Genomic DNA, 16,777 nt, shown 5'->3' with positions numbered 1-16,777 from the left:
TGGGGTGTCTGTGGTGATGTGAGGGGAAAATGGCAGACATTGGAGCTGCCAGAATGCTTTATGCAGGGTCACCCTTGGGGTATAGCTTGCACATTTTTAATTTTTTTTTTAATTAAACATGCCAAGAAAAAAAACTTCGAGTTGGCAGCAAGATTTTTTTTCTTCTTCTCCCTCTGTTTGTTCATTTGTCACTGCACTGGAGGTCTGTTTACTTTGCTCAAGAGAATGAGGGACCCAAGAGACACTGCTCTGCGTGCAAAGTTTTTATGGAAGGGGCTAGAGGAAGAGAAGGGCAGGAACTTTCAAGCCTTTTGGAGCAGAGGTGGGCTGTTTCTTTTGCTTCTTTGCCCAATGTATGTTGGGCCTGATGCTGCTACTGCTCGTGCAGACGTAGCTGGGCCCTGGGCTTTGAAGATGGGTCCTGTTGTTAAGGGCTGATCAGGCAAATCTCTACAGGGTGAGTGTGAGGAGGCCTAAGATGCCCTAAGACTTGATGTTGAATCTCTGAGTTGCTCTAACACTGTGGTGCTCCCGCTCTGCCCATGGGATCTCTCCTGGTAGGTTGCTTTCAAACTGGAGATGATGCTCCTCTCTCCCAGCACCTCCCTGTTGACTCTTCTGAATGAAGTTTGGGATGAATTCATGAACGTGCCATTAAAATAATGTCATGGATGAAGCAAGGCAGCCCTTCATTCCAGGGATTTAGTGTTTTGAAGGGGACTTTTCCAGAGCTGTGTGGCAGACTGCTGCTGCTCTTTGTTGCTTTTGATGACTCAGTGAACTTCTGAATGCTTCAGTTTCTCCAGATGGGCTTAATAGTGATTGTGACCTGACTGGAGATCCAACAGAGGAAGGAAAGTGGAGATCTGTTGCTTTTGCTTGCTGGCATCTCAGTGGATGAGGCTGCTTTGTCTGGCTGGATCTTCTTCATATCTTACAGTGCTGAAGCAACTAGAAAAGAAACTAAGGAAGCTGCACAAGCGGGGTGAATGCCTTTAGATTAACAAATGGGCACATCCAATATTTTTTGCATGTACATTTTCCTACATTCTGGGCACTGAAAGCAGTGGCTTGTGGCCAGCAGAGTTCTGCAGTGTGAGGCAGGGCAAGGGAACAGCTCATGAAAGCAATGGATAATTCCACTGGAGCAGGCTTTAGAGCTAAGTGGTGTTCTGCCATTTGGAATTTTTCTTATCCTTTTTGACTGGTGAAAGAGGAAAGGAACTGATGGATCTGCCTATAGCCTCAGTCTTATGTTCAAAGCAGCTGTTTTCTGACCCAAGTCAGTTCTATTTGCCCTAATGTGTCTCAGAGCAGAGGTTTCAATCAACAGAAGGAGTTGACTCCTTTCATTTCCATGTTCCCTGTTTTAATTGATGGGAAAGCTGCTCAGCAATCCCAGGACATCTTTCTCTGTTGCAAACATTCCCTTAAATACCGGGACACACCGTGTTGTTTTGGCCACTTTGTCTCCAAGAGGAGGGGGAGTGAAGAAGCCAGCTGTGATTGTAGAAAGACCCCTTGTGAAAAGACATTGAAAAGCCTGTAAAATACTAATTCTAGAAGAGGGAAAAATGAGAAGAAATTATAATTAGAGATGGACTATGCAGAAGTCCCTTTATGATAGATGGGAATGGGGACTGTCAGAAACAAAAAAGAAGATAGAAACTGACATAAAATGTTTTCACTCAAGAGTGGGTTAGATTAGTGTTGTGCAATTCTTTGCCACAAAATATCAGGGCCAAGAACTTTGCTGGATGCAGACACACTGACTGTTTCTGTGGATAACCAAGATATCAGAGAGCTAATGGTAATATTAAAAGAACAAGAGTTTTGGGAAGTTGTCGGTGCCACGTGCGTCAAGGCACAAGCTGACTCCAGCAGATGGGAGATGGGGATAGGAAGAGACTTACTTATTTCGGAAGTGAAATAGTCTGTGAGCTGCCTCTTGCAGGGTTTCTTTTTCTGACCTCTGGATCAGCCTCTGTTGTGTTGCAGAATCCCAGCCGAGATGGAGCTTGGGAAAGACATCAGGCTTGGCAGCTGTCTCAGCTACAGTACATCCAGTGATGTGGTAGACCCTGTGGGGAGGTAGAGCACCCTTCTGCATTCTTCAGCTGCCAGTTGTGAACGTCATGATTTCCCCCTGCCCCCAGAAGAAACTTGTTTCTGTGGCCTGGGAATGGGGAGAGTGAACTCCCAAACTGGGTTCAGCTGAGCTTGAGTCAATTCCATAACATCTTTCTGCCTTCACTTTGTGCCATAGAAATTATCTAGTGGTGATCACTGTCCTCTGGACCCCTCTTGTCTTTCTGGCTAAGATCTAGGTGTCCTTAGAAAAGGGCCCCTCCTTTCCTTCTTTGGTGGAGTAAGACACACCACACAAAATATTGATGTACTGAGGTCGAAAGCTGGTTTCATAATTTGCTTTTTTTAAAAAGTCACTCTTTTAGCTATCTGAAAAAAGTACCAGAGGAACTTTGAACACCTTAGCTGTAGGGCTGTGCTGTTCAACATTAACTTCTCAGTAAAAGAGCTGTTTTGTTTTTATTGTGTTTTCTTTTCACTGCTTTTAATAGCTATAAACAACCTCTGTGTGGAGCATATCCTGAAACTTTCGACCAGCTGGGTGAGGGGCCTTCATATCAATTTCAAGCCTGTGGAGAAGAGAGCATAACAGGTCCCTGACTGCTCCAGCCACTTCCTGCCTGCCAAGGAATGCTGGAAACAGAGGTCATTATTGCACAAGTAATTAAAGGTTCATCAGCCCTACCTCTCTGATTGCTTAAGGACATTGTAGTAAAGGACAAATACTCCTGCTTGCCCACTGTTATTTGTTTTCTGCTTTCTGTTTTTCTTGGCTTGAGAAGAGGAATTATGAAGACTCTTGAGTAGGATCTGGGAGTGCTGTGGACTAATGCATTTGGCTGTGGCCCTGGGTATGTTGTGGATCACTCTACTACTGAGAAATAGAGTGCCTTCGGGGCCCCCTCTCTTCCTGCTTTTCCCCAAGATTCAGACACTAGAGAGATGGCTCTCAAAAAGCAGCTCCATGTTGCCCAGGCCCTGGCACAGGGTGGGCAAAGAAGCCCAGGCTGGGGGAGGTCTGTAGAGCTCTGAATAGCTGAGGTGCATCCTATTCTCATATTAGCAGACATGGGGATTTTACTCCATCTGAGCTGGACTCCAAAAATGTGAGACTGACCTGTAGTGGGAGGTTTTCCTATGAATTTTCTTAAAGGGATTAATTTCTCTTTCTGTGGTTTGAACCCTGAAGTTCACATTTTTGTATGTTTTCTCTCCATTACAGTATGCAAGAAATTACTTTGTCTTTTAAATAGACACTGAGACTCACTTATGAGCAGGGGCCTCTTGAAAAAAAAAAAAGAAAAAGAAGTAAGTACCAAATATTTTCTATCTTTGACAGAATCACAGGAGCAGGGCAGACTAAGCAATGCACCCTTTAACCACCTGTCCCTCAAGATCTGGAGAGTCTGTTATCTTTGAGGAGCACAGGCCACAGACATGGGAAGTCATGTTGCAGTCCTCCAGCTTTTCTTGTGTTGTTGAATAATTGTCAGCACTATCTAAAGAAATAAGCCCCCATTGTGCTGAATGTCCTTGTGCTTCAAGAGCAGTGGAAGAAACATCTCTTTTTATTCTAAGCTGAGAATAAAAAGAGAACTGGCTTTTGGCCCCTTTGGTCCAGTGACATTGTGAATGAGCCTCACAGTATGGCTGATACAGGGTGGGCATTTCCCTCCCTCCTAGGAGTGTAAAAGGGGATTGAGCTCAGACTGCACCCCAAAAGCTTCCTTGTCAGTGAAGATATTTTTCCCCTGAGAGGGGCTTGGCTGTAGCTCAGAAACAGCTTTAAGGGCACGTGTCAGGTAGGCAGATGGAGTGGGTGATGGAGATGATCTGCTGAAGAAAGAGAAGAGTGGAATGAGAAGATGAGTGACAAAAGGGCAGCCGTGTGGTTGACCCTGTGAAAGTGGAGGAGGGGAAGAACTCATCTCAAAAGGAGCAAGGACTCAGCAGCAAAATTGCCTGGAATATGAGGCTGATGCAGAAAAGGCTTGGTGGAATGATCAGACCTGAGGTTACTCTATGTGTGTCTGCGGGGGAGTCAAGTAACTCCTTGCTCAATCTGCAGGGGCTGCCTAATCAACAGTCCTGTGTCAGTCTCAGCCCAGGATGCTCTGAGGTTACACTAATCCTGCTGCCGAGCAGAGGGGTGTCTCCTGAGGTCCCAGGGGCACTGCATCTCCACACGTGAACACAGCCCCCAGTGTGGCAGCCTTATGAGAGACGCTGTGTAATGGCCTGTTTTGAATTTGTATTTCATTTGCCTCCCATATGGGATCAGTTTTTCCCTTTTCTTTATTTTTTTTTTAATAGCGTTTTTCCTAGTCATAATAATCAGTGCTTCCCTGCCTTCTCCCCTTCATTTTTCACAGCTGGCTTTGATTGGTTTCAGTCCTGCAGATGCTCCTTCGGACCCAGAAGAAGGGGCAAAGGTTCTTTTCCTTTATGGTGCACAGCAGATAGCCCTGCAGCCGGAGGGCTGGGGGAGGCTGGCTCTCCTGGACTGGCCTACTCTTTGCTGTAGCCCCAGCCGGCCTCTTGTGCATCTGGTGAGCTTTGCCAAATTGCAGGATAATTTCTCTGCCAAAGGCCTGGGGAAGATCACAAGTAGTTGATGGCGTGCTTGCCCCTTCTCTTGTGCTGTTCAAAAACAACTGTTCCTGCAAGCAAGAGGGGCAGGATCCCCAAACGCCTCGTGCTCCCAGGCTGTGAGTACAAAGGGCCAGAGTGCATCTGCAGAGAGTGTGCCGGCACTGACTCAGCCTTCTGGGTCTGTGAGCCATCAGGCTTACAGCAACTGCAGCCCCACGTGTGTGACCGTGCGACGGCCGCGGTTCTACGGGCTGTGACTAACCTGCACAGCCCCGTGTCGTGCTCCACCAACAGGAGCTGGCACCATGCACAGCACCCCGAGTGCATGAATTGGCATGGGGGAAAAAAAATAGTTCTTGGATGGGCAGGCAGGCTTCCCTGATGTTTTTGGAGCGTGAATCAAACACAAATTGCATGGCAGAAAGGAGAAACTTCCCTTGGAGGCAACTTAATCCACAGCTGCCTGATGTGGGGTTTCTAGCAACTTCCTTCAAAGCAGCTTGTGCTGGTCACTGTTGGAGATGGACGGTTGAGTTGACAGTCATTCAGCTGATCTGTTATGGCTATTCCTGCATTCCAGGCACCATCCAAAAGAATGAGACATAGCATTGCACAAGACCAAAAGAAAGTAAATGTTTACAGGCACAACGCACATTTCAGCTTGTTACATGTTCCTGAGCAGTGAAAAAAATGAAACAATAATTAAAACAGGTCCCAAGTCTCAGTGTGTATCTTGGCTCGCAGCACTGTCCTCTTGGAGTGCTGCCTCTGCCTCTCTCTGATCCCAGCCTGAGCAGTACCACTGGGCCATTGCATCCAGGTCAAGGTCTTTCCAGTTACTCCAAGTACATCCCCTTTCTGAGAACTGCAAGAGCCTTTTGGTGAGGTGATTTTATGGTTTGTGACAGAGCTGGGTGCTTGATGTTTTCCCAGCACCCAGTCATGCTGGGATCCCCTGGAGCTGTTTGCCTTGAGTGTCCAAAATGTTAGGGTAAGGGAAGTTACAGATAGATTCATTCCCAGGGGAGAAGGGTGGAGAAAGTAGAGGAGCACAAGAGAGGTAGACATTTAAGTAATTTGTTCCCTGAATGATCCATTTTTAATGGTCTAGCTTGTCTTTGTGTGCACTCAGGGAAGAAATTAGGGTGCAACAAAGCAGATGTAGTAAAGGGCTGCGTTGGGACATCTGACAGCTGTGCCAGCTGGACAGCAGCTACCTCTGCTCTCCTGCTCTGAGCACAGGGCTGGTCACAGCACAGCTGGACGGATAGGATGTCTCCTGACTGTGAGTCACGTGGGTGCAGGAGAGAAGACGGCCTCTGCTCTGCTGCTCTTTTCCCAAGGAGAAGAGTAGAGGGCCTGGTGGGGGGAGTTGTTTTGCATAAAAGGGTGAAGCAATGGAGTCTTTCTCTTGAGAGGAAGGAAATGGGGTGAGAGCGGAGGGGTGGCTGAAACACCCTCTCCCCCAGAGTTGCTCTGTGCTTGATGGTGCCTCCTGCCAAGTTGTGAAGCTCTTGCAGCATCATCTTGGCCTTCACACCAAGAGAACTTTTGTCACCCTGCAGGTCAGTCCCTGGCAAGGAAAAAGGCCCTTTTAGTAATGATCAGCCCACCATGTGCATGGCACAGAGAGACAGACCTCCCTCCATGCGTGCATTACCCTGGGCTCAGGCGTAGACTCGATATCCACATATGAGCAATAGCTGTAGCTGCTGACTCACTCACATCACTTTTCTTGGTTTTCTCATTTCAGCAGTGAGCTGGCCAGATATTATTCATTTTATTTGAGATGTCTGCTGAACATATAAATGTCTAGGCTTCCTGTAAGGAACAGATGAAGTCCAAAAGGCACAAGGTAAATGTGCAAGAGACTGTCTAAGAACACGCCTACAGCATTGACTAGGGCCCGTACATCAGGCAGAGGAAACAGCCATTGCTGAGTCTGCAAATAGGTTGGATCTGTTGTTTTGTTTGCCACATAAAGGGTACTTTTAGGAGGTGGCAGCTACGTGGCCTCTTGTTTTATGTGACTGAATTATTTAAAGACCTTAATGTTAGGGGGAAATGCTGACTTTTCTGTAAGGCAGGTTACAACCTGCTTGTATGCAGTGTTCTGTTACAGTTTTTCTCTGTCCTTGGGAAAACCAGGTTTTGTTTTAGACTTGCCAGACCATTCTGAAGGCAAATGACAGTACTTGAATGAAGTCAGGGGAGGGAAGAAAGTAGCTCATCAGTCAGTAAGTTATGAAAAATTATTCTGATTTAGGCATCTGATATTTGTGTTCATTCTACTCAGAAACAACTTATCACCAGCTCCTCAAGGTTTTTGCATCGTTAAATCTCCTCATTAACTTGGATAGTAACTACTGTTGAGGAGAATACAAAAATCTGTGCGCCATTATAAATCCTCACTCACTCTTACAGAACGTGTAGGGAATCTAGCCTGGGAGTTAAGGTCCCAGAGCTAGTCCTGTCACCAATGATGGGAAGTTTCCGTGGATATAGTACACAGCAAAACAGATGGGAATGATGACATTTCTCTAACTGAGAACTATCCAAAACCTTCCAGTAAAGATTATCTGCTTTGGTCTTACTGGGGTAGTAAAGGCCTGTGTTTGTAAAGCGGAAGAGCCAGCTTTTCAGAAGTCTGTTTTTTTACAGAATGCTTGACACACAAGCCATAATTCTGGGATTCTGGTTCCCTTGTTAAGTCCTCCTGCTTTCAGATTCTTGGAGCTAATTTTCATTGACAATAGGAACATTCCTTGAAAAATGCTGATGTAATGAAGTACGTGCTACTTGAGATTAAAAGATTTATTCAGTGACTCCTTTGTGAAACTTTTGCGAAGTGTCTTAACATTTTTATGTTTCTCCAACTGCCAACAAAATCTCATTGCACCACACAGTTTGCAACATTAGTCAGATTTTGACACAGGCTCACGCAAGAGGCAGTTTTCACAGTCAGGAATCATAAAATGTTAAAGAAATTGCTATTATTTGAGAACTAGACACAGTTCAGTGAAGCAGATGGACTTGCTAACAGTGACTTAGGAGGTCTGTAGCACAGCTGTGTTGACACGGATTATAGACAATCAAAATTGTATATAAAGTGCATGCCTTAGTTTTAGTTTTAAGCATATTGCTAACATTTAATGAACTGTGTAACCTTATATGGTTTATGTATTTTTGTACTGTAGCAGCAAGTTATGCTAAGGCCTTGACTAAACCTTCCCAGAAATCTGTATTGCTATTTGTAATGCAGGCACACAGACTGAGAGTGCCAATAAGCCTTTGATTGAATCTTGATTAATGTAAATACGTTAAGCCTGTAGGTGCCATTCCAGCCCAGGGAGCTTCTTACAGCTTTTAACCACGTCCACATCAGAGTTAGAGCCCCTTTGCTTCAGATAATTTCCAAAGACCATCTGAAGAATGTTTGGACTCACTTGTGAAGGATCAGGGATAGAGACATTTTCTGAAGCCCCTGGCTGGCTTGTTTGCAACACCATCCCAATAAAAATTAAGCCCTCAGACACAAACTTAGGAAAGGAAAGAAGAAAACAGAATTCTGATATATTTCACAACTGTACTCTGATCCCAGGAGAAAGATTGGGTAAGAAACACTGATCTTTCTTACATATCTGTCTGCAAAGTTTTCATTAGTCCTCTTTTACTAGCGATCTCTCCTGGATTAGGTGAGCAAGTTGCCTAATTGTTTCAATGGATTGCTTTAATTGGTCCTCATCTAAGCAGCAGAGAGGGGATGTAGGAGCACAGCATTTAACCGAGAGGAGAACGGCATGTGGGATGGGAGAAGGAAGGCACACCATGAAGTTACCCTTGAAGACACCATGAAGTGTGGTAAGTTGCAGTGGGATCTAGATGGCTGAGATGGATCAAAGCACTGAGTTCTCCTCCTGGCTCTGGTGCCTGATAACCCCTGGTGCCTTATTACCTGTTTTGATAGCAAAATTTGCAGATCTTCCTTTGCCAAGGAAACGTGCTGAACACGCATATGTGTGTGGAATGGGACAAGGCACCTCCAGCTTGGAGGCCAGCTTCTTCCAAGGTAAATCTTCGTGGGAATAACCTTCCTGATCTACACTGCTGTCAATACTTACTTGCTAGGGATTGTGCCACTGAGCAAACACTGACTGCAAAGGCGCGTGATGAGAAAGGGGAGTAACTGAAAGGAAACATCCTTCCTGGTATGGTCTTCAGTGTCTTCTCCTTGTAGATGGCTTCTTCAAAGTAAAGACCGTGGACATAGCATGCAGGTGTGACCTATATGCAAAATAAGTTATTTGTATCTCCTCCCACACCTTGCTCTCTAGACTCCATGGCTGTGGTACTACTGCTGCTCCTAGGAGTCTGCCCTTATCATGAAGGGAAGGATTTTAATCTGTGATTCCCCGATTTTACCTGTGGACAATTCCACCTCTTTATGTAGTGTCTTTCAAGGCATTAATAGCAGAGAGTGTGTGGTTTTCCTCTTTTTTTTTTTTTTTTCCTCCAGTCTTCCCTTCCTTCAATCTTTGTTTTGTTTCAGCTGTCCTGTTACATTTTTTGGAGCCCAGGAGCCAGGGATAGCCCACTTCACTGCCTGACTTCTCAAGAATTGCAGAATAGGCCTGTGCAACATGAACCCCTCTGTTTTTAATGGGACCTGTCCAAGGGATGGTTTCTTACCATATCTGGCCTGTCTGGGTCACAGTTACACCTACTGGTGTATTTTCTGTGCCATTTTTCTGCTGTTTTCTATGTTTACTATACATTTCTCTGCTTTCTTTTTCTTTTTTCTTCCTATACTCCAGCTATTCTTGCAACACATGCAAAAAAGTGAACAAAAATTATTGCAGGACTTGATGTGGCTCCATGGCCATTTTGCTGCAAATATTTTCAAAATAAATATATTTAATATTAAAAAAAAATCCTGTCTGCCTTTAAAACCTGTAGTGTCTTGATTTGTGTTTTCCGTAAAATCATGTGTCTTCAGCCAGTGTTAACAGATTAATTATTGCCTTAAGTGGCAGAAGAAAAGAAAAAATGATGGAACCATATTTCCCTCTAACACCTGAGTTCTGGAGGTCACGAGAGATGTCACACCTGAAGCTGTGTCCCTGTGGTCCCAGCTTTTAATTTTTAAACAGAAATATTATCTCCCAATCTCAGCAAACAATCCAGATAGTGAATTGTGATAAATTTTCTATATCTTTCCCTTGACAGCATTTGCTGGGGTTTTGACTCTGCACATTGGAGGATCACCTCGATTGTTTTTGATTTTGCTCTGCAGGTCTGTCCTTTTTATTTTGGGGAGAGGAAAAAAAAATTAAAAAAGAGACACATACGAACAGCCTTAGAGTTTGGCAAAGCTGATGCTGCTGCAGCTGGAAAGGTATCTGATCATACTTGGTTAATAGTCTAGCAGAGTTTGCTCAGCATGCCCCAGCTCCTCCCAAAGATTCAGTCCATGGCATGGTGTAGGCCAGGGGACAATACTATTGAAGCCCTAATGTGTAGTTACATTACAGCCTGTACTAGGGATCCTGAAAAATCAGTCATCTCTGAATCAGGCAGATTTTAATAGTAACACACAAATAGCAGAGAGTGGATGAGCTGAGTCGTCCTGCACGTGATCTCTCCTTTGCCTTTCCTGCCCTGTTCAGCGTAACTCGAGAATTTGATCTGATCTCCTCTGTGGCCTATAAAATCATAATAAGAGCTTTAGTGACGCCTCTCTAATTAAAGCTGAATTGAATTTTGTGCTTCAAGCATGACTTAAACATTCATTACTCATGAAAAATTATACCATATCCTCTCCAACTTATGCCAAGCATTCTTTGAGTACCAAATGAGAATTTTGGAAGATTTTTTTTTTTTTTACTTCTTGGTTTTGCAGTAGGAATTAAAAAGGGATCTGATATCCAATCCGTGCACGCAGGGACAAATTTTAAAACCAGTTTGCCTCAAGCCATTAAGAAAATGTATCTCCAAACCTTCTCTCACTGTGCTATCTGTCCACCTCCTAGATTTAACTCCAGGCTCATTGACTGTGATGGGAGGACTCCTAGATACTTCACTAACTTTGATTTCATTGTCCTTCTACTATTCAGCTTTCCTTTGCTGCTGTGGAAAGAACTGCTCTAATTTCCTAGTCAAGTCCAAATTTGAGACTGAAATTGCTGTGTGAGCATTATACTCATTAGAAGTACCCAAAAAGGAGCCTGGAAAACCACGCTGTTTGAGTCAGAGATGGACAGTGATATGGTTGGCAGCAGATACAAGTTCCAAAACTAGCAACTTCTTTTAGGTATTAGGAAAAACATGCCTGCCACTTCAAGAATTGTGGAACACAAGAGTAGGAGCCCACAGACGATGTGGGATTGATATCCTTGGGGATATTCTGAACCTGAATGGGCAAGGTCTAGCACAAACTCTTCTCAGCTGGCCCTGCTTCAAACACGATGTAGGACTGAATGATTTCAAGGGGTCATTTGAGGCTTGGAATGGTCTCTGATACCAAGGTGCACCACTTTTTGGGGTGTAGAGGATGAATCTGCTGAGATCACAAATAGTTCTTAATTGCAAAGTTATACAAGGTTCAGTCATGGTTGACAAGCATGAGCACTGGAAGGATGTGAGGGAAAGAAACTAGATAAGCAGTTTTTGACTTGTGTTTGAAAAGCCTTCAGTTTAGGGGTGAAAGGTTGACAAAAAGAAAAGTAAATATATTGTCTGTGAATTTCCTTTTGCAGAAGATGTGTCTACTGGAAGAACCTTTAGCAGTCAAAAAGGACTGAAACATCAAGTAGGACTCTTCAGGCTGAGATACAGTGAGGGTGCAGCCCAAATGACCTCGGTAAAGTGCTGTGGGGGAGACTGTTCTTATGGCCTTTTTATTCCCATGCACATGCCTGTCCCTGATGAGTTTGTGATTTGACTATGGGGACAGGGACTAGAGATAAATGAGTAGAAGGTGTGCTTTTGGCTGAAAATATAAAACCCATGAAAACTTCTCACCTGTGTTTCTCTGTTCAGGGGAAGTGTGGTAGGAACTTCCCTAGCAGTGCCAGGTGGACTTAGATGAAGAAGAGAACCAAGATATTAAGACATAAATGAATTAAGCATGGCTGAGAAATGCAGGGTTAATCTCCAAACCTAAAGGATTAATTTATTCCCATTATTTCTCTTCATGCTTACTATGTGCCTTTCTTGCATTTGGTCCCTCCTTTAAAAAAAAAAACTTGTAAATTTTTCTAGTAACCTCTGAAAGACTCTTAATTTTTTTTTCTTTAAAGAAAATTGTCTGCAGAATAATCTTCTCTTCTAGGCAAATGTCATCTTCAGAATAAAACATGCATGCACGAGGAAATTCCCTTGAAGAGGGGAAGAAAGCTTACTTTCTTGGGCCCCTTTCAGCATGATCTGACACACACTATGTTATCCTTAGATGATCTGTTATTATTTTCCTCCTCCTGAGCCACGTGTCAGCAACCATATGTGTGTGAGCAGCTGAAACTGTCCTTTGGACTCTCCACTGGCAGACTGACAGCGTGGGCAAGTGGACAGCAGGCTGGGGCTGGGTGCAGCACCTGTCCAAGTGGCTGACCAGCTCTGTAACCCAGGTAAGTGACTCCAAGGCCCTGTTCCCTTTCCCAGCCCTTTCTCTGTTAGATGTGATCCCTCTGAGCACCTCTGCCTGCTGTGATGCAGTGCCAGAGTGGCTCCAGCCCTCGGAGGGCTGTGGCTGTGTCAGTGTGACACCACAGCTAAGCCAAGTGGCTCAGGAGGCTGGCTGGGCTCGGCTTTGGGCCATGTGGATGTGGCTCTCCTTGCTCTTCAGAGTAATCTGGTCTCTCCACACAGGCCTCTGTCACTCCAGATGGCTGTCCCAGCTTGTCTGGAGTCAGCTCAGGGAATCTCAGTGAGGAGCTGCTGCTCCTGTGAGCTGAGCATGTGAATCCCTGGTGGCCAGAAGTTGGTAGGTGATTCTCCTGAGCTGTTTATTTCTTGGCTTTGTCTTCCAGGCACATATATATTCTAGGCTTGATGCACCCGGACTCATCTCTTCCACATCTGCATAGCAGTGAGCAACATCAGGAATGTCAATTACCTTCACCCTTGTGATAACCATAAGTCATACCTGAAATTTCTCTGTATGCCCATTTTGAAAACGTTGTTTATATAGAGAGCAGCTGCTCTCTATTTGTCCTGTAAAACATTGTCCTGTATTGATGGTTAGTGGGGATCAGCAACAAAGGCGGTGGAACGACAGCAATTGGTTCTAGCCTGACATTTGGCTAGTCATCTTTTGGTAAAAGGGGTGTGTTAAGTCATGATCAGAAAAGTCATAGCTACTGTCACCTAAAATCTGCTAAAAATGATTAATAGCCAAGTGGGAGTGTTTAGTGTTTTTTTTTTGGAGCCCACATCTATATCCCTCAGAAGCCATTGTTTTTACTGAAACCAAATTATAATAGTGGACTTTGCAATGCTGCGTGTGCATATAAAATGCTCAGCCTGGGAATGGTTTGTGTCTGTTCTTTGAAGAAGTCTGTCAGCTCTGCAATGTGCAGCAGTTTCCTCACCTTCAACTGGGCAATGACTTGTGTGGAGTTACATTCATGAAGGCACTTACTTCTTCATGGACTTCCATCAGCTGCCAACAAGATACAGCCAAACTTCTCATGCTGGTGAGGTGTCTTCCCGATGGCTGCAGGCCATGTTGGTCTTTCCCAGACACTTTTGTTAGTTTCTTTCTTCAGAGCAGACCTAAGAAACAGACCCAGTAAGATCTCTGCAAATTATTCAGCAATTAAAATGTACTGGATTTTATGCTAGTAAATTAGCTGGAAGGACAATTCGGCATTTTTAACAAGTGGCAAAAATGCCTTGGATACTACATCACTTTTATTAGCGTGGCTTGCACATAACATTTTCCAAAAAACAAATAAAATAATTTACTGCCACTGTTGCATGGTTGTTTTGGTTCAGGAGTAATTGCTGTCCCCTGCTTTCAGGGAAAGATCTGAGAGTTTGTGCAAAAATTTATACTGCTCTGTACTGCTGCCTTGAAAGCAGTATAACTTCTTTTCATGATGCAGTAATACCAGTATTTCACTGAGAGTACAAGCATGGTCTGTGTGTGCTTGGGATGCCATCTTTATACTAGAAACAGGTCTACAGCAGGGTATGCAACATGCAGAGACCTTTCCAGTCCAGACCAGGTACTGGTTAGAATTGAGCTGTATGAAAACTTTCATCTGTTAAGTGGAAGTTATTATTAAAGAACTCAGTTAGATCCCTGAGTAACACTCTGTGGATGAATCAGGAAATGGTTTGGGTCAAATGGACCCTGCAGACCCTGCTCAGATCAGTCTTTGCCCTGATGTAACTGAACCAATGTGAACTTCTGCATTAAGTGTTATTTGAATTAATGGTTAGATCATAATACATGTGACCACGTTTGAACCTACCTGAAAAAACAAGGGGGATAACAAAATATATGAAATTTCGAAGGTTTTTGGCCTGTTCAACTTTGTACCCATGTTATGCTTTCATTGTGCTGGGACTCCAGTGCAGTTGGCTTTGCTTTGGAGCGAGGGAAGCAGTTAAAAATTTGTCTGCAATGTGTGTGTTGGGACTCTGAGGTTTAGCATTCCCCATGGACAAGGGCTGCCAGACAGAGCTGAGAGCAGAGTTGCCCAGTTCAGTGAGGACAGAGACCATCTGGGCAGGGGAGGTGACTGTTTGTGGAATGCCAGAGATGTAAGGGAAAAGCCCTCTGTGGCACAACTCCATCTGCTTTTACTTATTTCTTCCTTTCATATTCCACAGAGCTTTGCTTGGTGTTTGCTGTTCTTGTTGTCTGGACCTTCCTCTAGGCTTTTTAGGCACTGGAGATGCCCCTCCCTGGGTGTTTGGGGATGCTTCTCTCCCTCTAGCTGGGAGCATGGCATGTTTCACCCACTGTCACTGGAGATGGGAACCTGCAGCTCTACCAGGGACTGGCATTCCATCTTTTCCCCAGGAGAGCAGCCATGCTGCCTCTGCATTTTGGTGTGCCTGGGGAGGGGACATCACTCCCAAACCTGCAGAGCTCTGTGGTTTGCTCTTGCTGTGCCTTCGGCATGATTGTGGTCCAGCATAATGCTCTCCCACTTGTATTTCAGGGATTTCCCCCCTCTTCAGTCTCATGAGTCACTTGTGGAAGCTGTGGGTTCCTCACGTTTCAGTACCACTGCTCTGGGGTCCTGTACAGGTTCCACTGAAACCTGTGGAGTGCTTTACATGGATGGAAGCGTTTTCCTTTGACAGCAGTAGGGGTGAGTCAGGCATCTGAGCAGCAGAGCCATTCAAGGGAGAGCTGGTGGGTGCTTCTGAAGAACAGGATTGTCTGCATGCTTTGGGGAAGTGAGGAGAGACCGACAAGAGGGTTGAAACATTTTTGTAATGAATACTAAAGGTCTTCCCCAGACACCAGCTCCCTCATCTGGGATGAGGAGACCCTCTAGGAATGAGGAAGTTCTCACAGATTGCCAGAAGCAGAGCTGAAATGTGAACAGCAGCCTGTTTTTAATCAAGGTCTCACACGCACTCTGGCCCAGCTGCTCTTGCAGGATGCAGAAACTGCCTTCCACTGTGATGCCTTTTGGGTGGGCTGTTGGAGGCAAAGGCTATTCAGTAGCTTCTGCTCTTTGTGGGCCAAAAGTTCTTGCTCACACTGTGGTCTTCACTGGACCACCCTCCATCCCATGCCATGTTTTCCTGAAGTGTGTGTTGATTACCTGCTCCGTGTTTCTGAAGTGAAGGGTGTCCAGTGCCTGGGCTTAGAAAGGCAGGTGAGACCTTCAGGAATCTGAAAACTCTCGTTGTATATGATCTCTTTATGAGTTTCTCTTTTGTGATGGACAATCCCATTTTGTTCAAAGCTCTCCACACAGGTGAGGTTGTCCTAAGTCTTTGATTGTGTTGCTTTCCTCCAGATTATTTCCTGTCAATGTACATCTTCTTGGAGTTCACTGTCCTGAGACTAGATGAACTCTCTGGCTGGAGCCTTGCCAGGTGGACCAGAGCAGAAGGGCACATGTTTTACAGGCTGGGGTCAGGCTGTTTGTACTACCCAGGACAACATTTGTCTTTTGTCTATAGTCATGAGACATGGGTGACTCCTATTAAGCTTGCAGTCCATCTCAAAGCTCTCCATAATTTTCTGAGGAATTGTGGACAGGTTTTCCCTATCCTTATCTGTACTGAATGGGGTCCAATTTTTTTTCAGGCATTTTCCCCACTGTCAAGATCAGAATTCAAGCCTGTCTTTAGGCAGTTCTTCCCAGCTACATAGCAGCTGTGTATTTTACAAGCGTGCAATCTATCTAATGGCTTAAGTTGTTAGAGAAAACTTTGAAGAAATCTGGACTCACAACAAACACAGTACAGCTCTGCTGGGTTAATCCCTCCATTTTGACAGTGACCCATCGATAGTTAGCATCCAAGTATCATATTTCTAGTCACTTTTGCATCTGCTCTGTGAAAGTTTATTTGAGACCATTTATTTCATCTCTTAAGAGGATGTTATGCATCTGAAGCTTTATAAGTCAAGACATGTAATGGCTTCTCTGCTATCCATGCAGCCTGTCATAGAGGGAAATTAGCTTAGCTGGATCCAAATTAGTTCTGATTAAATCCATATTAGCCTAAGACTTTGCTTTGTTATCTTCCATGCTTATGAATACTTTGTGGTATTTATTCATTATTTATTTATGTTTCAGACTTTTTCTCCTGGGAATTGTAGCTAACCTGACTTCTCTTCCTTTTGCAATCCACAAGCTTATTTAATTTTAGGCATAAAGTTTGCTTTGCTCTCTCTGTTATGCACCTCAGACATCCTTGATAACAGACAAATAGGTAATTGCTAATTTTTTCAGCTAGTCCTATAAATCCTGTGAATTAAAGTTCATCCACTCTTGCTTCTTCCCCATTTTAGGGAGAGGTACTGCCTCTCTGCCATGGGTTTTAGCTGTGCTTCTTGTACCTGTCTAAAGATAACTGCTGCTAGTAGACCATGCATGTTTCAGTAGATGCAGAGTGGGGGAAA

At 44.4% G+C, this 16,777-nt stretch overlaps 1 long non-coding RNA gene across 2 annotated transcripts; it reads left to right on the top strand.

Moving 5' to 3' along the window:
- Window positions 1–2,464: 2,464 nt before the first annotated feature.
- On the top strand, window positions 2,465–13,649 carry LOC132328833 (uncharacterized). Of its 2 annotated transcripts, XR_009486879.1 has the most exons (5): window positions 2,465–8,541; window positions 8,648–10,075; window positions 11,436–11,539; window positions 12,131–12,305; window positions 12,708–13,649. It is a non-coding gene; the product is annotated as an uncharacterized LOC132328833 (long non-coding RNA). The 2 variants fall into 2 exon arrangements; XR_009486878.1 differs by having other exon boundaries at window positions 11,436–12,305.
- The last annotated feature ends 3,128 nt before the right edge of the window (window positions 13,650–16,777 follow it).

Source organism: Haemorhous mexicanus, chromosome 6 (assembly GCF_027477595.1).
Source record: "Haemorhous mexicanus isolate bHaeMex1 chromosome 6, bHaeMex1.pri, whole genome shotgun sequence".
Classification (NCBI taxonomy): Eukaryota; Metazoa; Chordata; class Aves; order Passeriformes; family Fringillidae; genus Haemorhous; species Haemorhous mexicanus.
Note: the sequence above shows the minus strand (reverse complement) of the source record. Positions and strands in the feature narration are given on the sequence as shown.